The 5,979-nt window shown below is 27.0% G+C and overlaps 1 protein-coding gene across 1 annotated transcript in view; it reads left to right on the forward strand.

The window, feature by feature from the left end:
* Positions 1-1,652, forward strand: part of LOC126907797 (uncharacterized) — a 5,855-nt gene extending 4,203 nt beyond the window's left edge. Inside the window, exon 2 of the mRNA XM_050689401.1 lies at positions 1,252-1,652. The gene's annotated coding sequence lies outside the window, so the exon portion shown is untranslated. The remainder of the gene's footprint in view (positions 1-1,251) is intronic.
* Positions 1,653-5,979: the final 4,327 nt, after the last annotated feature.

Genomic DNA, 5,979 nt, shown 5'->3' on the forward strand with positions numbered 1-5,979 from the left:
ATTTTTAACTTTATAATGCTATGACATATTGAAAAGTGTATGGATCAACATTATTTTTTTATGAGAAATAATATTTTTTAATAATCCCTTTTTCATTCTACATACTTTATCTTAATTAGAATATTAATAATGAACTAGCAGATCATGTAGCTTTTGGAATAGTCCACCAATTTTTTAAAATAAAACAGTATCTAAAGATTTGCATCGAAGCGTTTTTTTTTGATAGTGATTTTAATCACTGTCAGATATCATTATACTTGATCCATCTATACCACGCCACCACTGTGCCGCGACCCCCCTGTGCTGGGTTTTTTAATTCTGCACTTACTATTGTAACGTACAGATTATTCGTCCTTCACCAACATTAGCATTTCAATACCACACTAGTGCCTGATCAGCACAAACGTCCCTACGACCTTCTACAGGTATGCGGCAAGTGCTGGTGTAAACAAAACCAATGTTATTCTTCTTCATTAAATAATTATATAATGACAGTCAGTCGACATTTTACCACGCTCGCGGATACTCGTTTTTTATTACAGATTATACTTTTATTACTACAACCTAATTCCGACAATATTATCTTTTACTATTAATTTAATTATTACCATTTATTTTATTATAATCGGATTGTGTACGCTCGCCTAACTTGGATATGTGATATCACAACATCTCTATAGATCCTGTCAGGTATTATTAAATATACTATTAAATAGAAATAAATGCTTGTTATCGTTGTTACTTGAGAGTCTATATTTATTGGTGACGAAACCGCTAACTACACTTCTAGTCGAATATAAATTATATAGGGCCAGCGATGCCCCGTTAAGGTACAGCTTAGCCAACTGTTAGGATTTTAGCGGGAAAGCACGTTGCACTATAATACTGTTTCAACGTATTTATATATCAAAATTAAAATAGTTCGACACAAATATAACTTTTGATCCAATAATATTTTACGTTAATTTCTTTTCAAATTATTTTTATACTTGAAGACTTAAAAAAAATAGCATAACATACAATATTTTTTAATTTATTTAAAATAAAATAACCAAAAACGTAATAAAAATACATCAGGGATGCTATTTTGAACAGAAGATTTAAAAAAAAATTTTTATTAATGTTCAATAGTAAAATATTTGTAGCATTTTAAAGTTTAAAATATTTAATATTTTATAATGAGTATTATTAAATATTAGGCTTTTAACTGTGTCATATAGAAATGTAAGTACGATCATATTTTATTTTTAGGTGAGTTATGTAAAACCAAAGATATTTACAATGTTATATAAATTCAACGATGATTATGTCAAACAAATCAGTGAATTCGGAGATAAAAGTGCAGCCATTGATGATGAAATTAGAAACAAAATAGTTAGGCATAAAAAACATCCTGAAATAATTATACACAATAGTGATAGATGCGAATTATATAATTATAATTTTTATCCTAAATACTTGATAGATTTCATATTGTACATATAAATTATGTCGATTTTTATGTTTATGAATAAATATTCAGATTTTAGTTGATAAATAGATTACCTATTGTTTTTTTTATTATCTTATAAACTTATAACAATTAATCTAATTCCATACTCAATTACAGACCATAAGTAGTTGGGATAAAAGCAAGGAAAAAGAAGATGTATTTCGAACATTTAATTAAATTATATACTGTACATATAAATTATGTCAAATCTTAATATTTCTGAATAAATATTCCGATTTTTTTTTTCGATGTAAAACTGAGAAGATATTAATTTTACTATGATGGATTTTAGCTTTGATGCGAAGCTGAGAAGGTATTAATTTTACTATAATGTGTTTTTTTTTTACTCTATACGCACAATCTTAGTTCTCGCTGGACCGATTTTGATGAAAAATATGTCAAAAGATCACAAATCGTATCTAGTTGAAGATATTACCCTCAAAATTTGAAAAAAAATCCCTCGTTCCTCGTAAATTGGGGTAATCCCCAAAAAATTACAAATTTCAAAATCGCTAATTTTTTATATTTTTTTTACTAAAATTGCCATAACATTTTTAAAAATGACCGAATCAATATATATTTTTTTTATATAGATACCTTAGGTATTTACCTATCATTTTATATATTTTTGTGAACATTTGACCCTTTATCTGTCCACATAAAGGGTTTTAAAATGGTAACTTTTTCACAAAAAATTAACTTTTTCAACTTATTTTTTGAAAATGTTCCGGAAAGACTGACACTTTTATATATACCTTAAATTAAAGCTAATGTAATATACTTTAATTTGAAAAAAAAATTTGATCTCTGGACATGTCTTCATGTTGAAAATGACTACCGTATGCAAAAATATGCTATTTTTGTAAAAAAATTCTTGATATTATATTTTACATTTTTTAACAATATGTTGCTATAACTTTTTAAAAAATGCATGAATCAATTTTATTCTTTAATGATAAATACTTTATATATACTTCTTCATTCAACATGCATTTTATTTAAATGGGACCATTTCCATATATACAGGAGGGGTGCGAACCTTTTAAAATGCGTATAGAAAGTAAAACTTTTTCAACTTAACTTTTGAAAATGTTCCGGAATGACTGACACTTTTATATATATATTAAATTAAAGTTTATGTAACATACTTTAATTTGAAAAAAAAAAANTTATGTAACATACTTTCATTTAAAAAAAAAAAATTGACCTCTGGACTTGTGTTCGTGGTGAAAATGGACATCAAAGTTAAAGAAAAACGTACGATTTCCATGAAAAATTTGTCGATTTTATATTTTATATTATGAAATTTATAATGCTATAACTTTTGGAAAAATGTATGGATCAATATTATTATTTTTTTATAAATAATTATTATATACTCCTTTCATCTGACACACTTTTTTTGTAAATCGGATCATACCCCTTTATACAAGGGGGGTCAAAACTTTAAACATGCTTATTGAAACTAGGACATTTTCAATTTAATTTTTGAAAGTGTTTCAGAAAAAATGACACCTTCATACATATCTTAAATTAAAGCTTATGTAATATACTTTAATTTGAAAAAAAAAAATTGACCTCTGGATTTGTCTTCATGGTGAAAGTGACTACCATATTCAAACATATGCTATTTTTGTGTTAAAATTCTGGGTTTTGTATTTTATTTTAATTTAAAATAGTACACTGATTTGGATAAAAATTATATAAATAAAATTAATATAGTATAGAAAGTTAAAGTTATTTAAATTTGTTTGCTTCTTTTAAGTCAAGAAAAATAACTTTGAAATTTGAACTAGATTAAATACCCATTTTTTTCAGCCAACGTTAGCGACGTACGGTTGCCGAGTCGGTTAAACTTATGTGTTCAAAAGTTATGTGTGTAGCCGGTCAAGTTCCACATAGCTCGAAATCGCATTACCCCTCTCCATGTAATGACGACAATCGTGTCCGACACTACCGGCAGCTTGCTGTCACTACGCTTGTGTACGCGGTTGAAGTTATACCGAACCGTTTGGGTCTGATGACCCGTGGCCAGTGAGCTGGCATAGTTTTCTTGTTAGGTTTGCGAAGCCCCAACGTACGGTTACTAAAGGCTCAATCCATATTGGGAGTTGGTGTCCTTAGCGTCCACACACTGGTGGTGTTTCCTTTTCTGTGGTTCGTCGAGTTAGTGCGTCTTGTCACTATAAAATTAATCGTGACACTAAGGATTGTTGGCATCGGCCAAGAAGTATTGTTGTGGAAATCTCAAGCATTGCGATATCACGCGGCCGAAGAAGTGTCAAGTGGATGGGTGATGTTACCCCTTTTTTCTTATTACTTAATGTTCATATTATATGTAATTATTGGATTTGTATATGATTAAAAGAATCGTGTCATTAGCAAAAAAAAAAAATAGAATAGATTGTTTTTTTAGCCTATTATTCGACTGTATAAGTAAAACACCGATCCGTCATTTATATTAAGATATTTACTTAAAGTTTCATTTTAATACATTTTTATTTCCATAACATTTAGCTCAACTTGCAAGTTTGAAATTGACATTATTAAATAGAAAAAAATTTTAATCAGTTTAATTTCTTATGTCTTATAAACTTTATTCTTTGTCAATTAAATTATAAAATATTCATTAAAGTCAGTGTATTGCCCTTATAAGATATTTTTAAATAAAATAAAATACAATACCCAGGATTTTAACACAAAAATAGCATATTTTTGAATACGGTAGCCATTTGCGCATAGAAGATAGGTCGCCGGGACAAATTTTTTTTTTTAATTTTATAGTACATGACATAAGCTTTAATATGACATATGTTTAAAGGACGCAGTATTTCTGGAACATTTTCAAAAGTCAAGTTAAAAAAGTTTGTTTTTGTAAAAAAGTTGTTATTTTAAATCCCCCCTGTGAGCAGAATAAGTGTTAGATTTTCAAAAAAAATGATATCAAATGAAAGTAAATTACCTAAGGTTTTAGTATAAAAAAGATTATGTTAATTTGTTGATTTTTCAAAAAGTTATGGAAGTTTTAAGAAAAAAAAGTGAAAAAATTTCGAAAATTAGCGATTTTTAAATTTGTAATTTTTTTGGATATTTCCCCCATTTGCGGGGAACGAGGGAATTTTTTTCAATTTTTAAGGGTAATGTCTTCAACTAGATACGATTTGTGATCTTTTGACCCATTTTTGAAAGAAATCGGTTCAGTGAGAGCTGAGAAAAAGTAGTGACAGACACAAACAAAAAATAAATAAATAAATAAACACATCATGGTAAAATTAATACCTTCTCAGCTTCGCATCGAAGCTAATAACAAAACCTTGGAGTGTAAAATTATTTAAATGAAAAAATGGATATGATGACATCCTCAGATATGTCCCTGGATAATTATTAGGCTTATTTTTTCAGTAACTGAACTAGTTATAAGCAAACTATGTTAAATACAGGAATTTTATTTATAAATTTTTCCCATTCATTTTTATTCAAAATTTCACGCAGTACTCTTCTAATTTAAATAAGACTTAAATTTTTAAATACTTTTATTCGTCATATTTTTCTTTAGCTTTTATTATAGAAAATGTTTTTATTTATTTATTCACGTTCGAGTTAAAGTATTATTTAATCATGATTTTATATAAAGACATTTAAATGTACTAAATAAGTACATCTTTCATTTGACATACTTTTTATTAAAATTGGACAATTTCCCCTTATATAGGTGGCGTCCAAAACTTGAAATATTGTAAAAAACATAGATCTTTTTCAACTTAATTTTTGAAAATGTTCCGGAAATACTGCATCTTTTAAACATATATCAAATTAAAGTTTATTTTATGTAATATAAAATGAAAAAAAAAAATTTGTCCCGACGACCTATCATCTATGCGCAAATGGCTACTATATTCAAAAATATGCTATTTTAACAAATTTTTTTTTTAAATTAAACACAATCTACAGATATGCATCTAAGCATTTTTTATGATAGTGATTTTAATCACTGTCAGATATCATCTATACTGGACCCAACTATGCCACGACCCCACTGTGCCGCCACCCCGTTTTACCGTTTTTTTTTATATGTAATTAGTAATAATATAAAAAATTAGAACTGATAGATAAAGTCTTATTGCAGATTTGAAAACAACACGAAAATTTGATTTAGAAAAGTATATTTTTGCTTCTGAGGAAAGTTCCTTGAAGTCCAGTGCATTCATTTACAGTAACAAACAGTTTTTATTGATAATTATTGTATCAAGCCTTTTAAATTTTTATAGACATAAAAGTAAAGCAAAATATAACTTCTTTATTATTTTTATAATTTCTCCGTTTAAATTAAAATATTAAATTATTGAATATCAATTTCATACTAAATTTAATAATTATAATTAGTATATATTCATATATTATATTTTAAAATCAAAGAACTACTAATCAGGATATAATTAAAGAAATAAGAGTTGATGTTGCTTTTGGAATAATCCACCAATTTCCTA

The sequence above is a fragment of the Daktulosphaira vitifoliae genome, unplaced genomic scaffold (genome assembly GCF_025091365.1).
Source record: "Daktulosphaira vitifoliae isolate Bord-2020 unplaced genomic scaffold, ASM2509136v1 Scaffold_5, whole genome shotgun sequence".
NCBI classification, from domain to species: Eukaryota; Metazoa; Arthropoda; class Insecta; order Hemiptera; family Phylloxeridae; genus Daktulosphaira; species Daktulosphaira vitifoliae.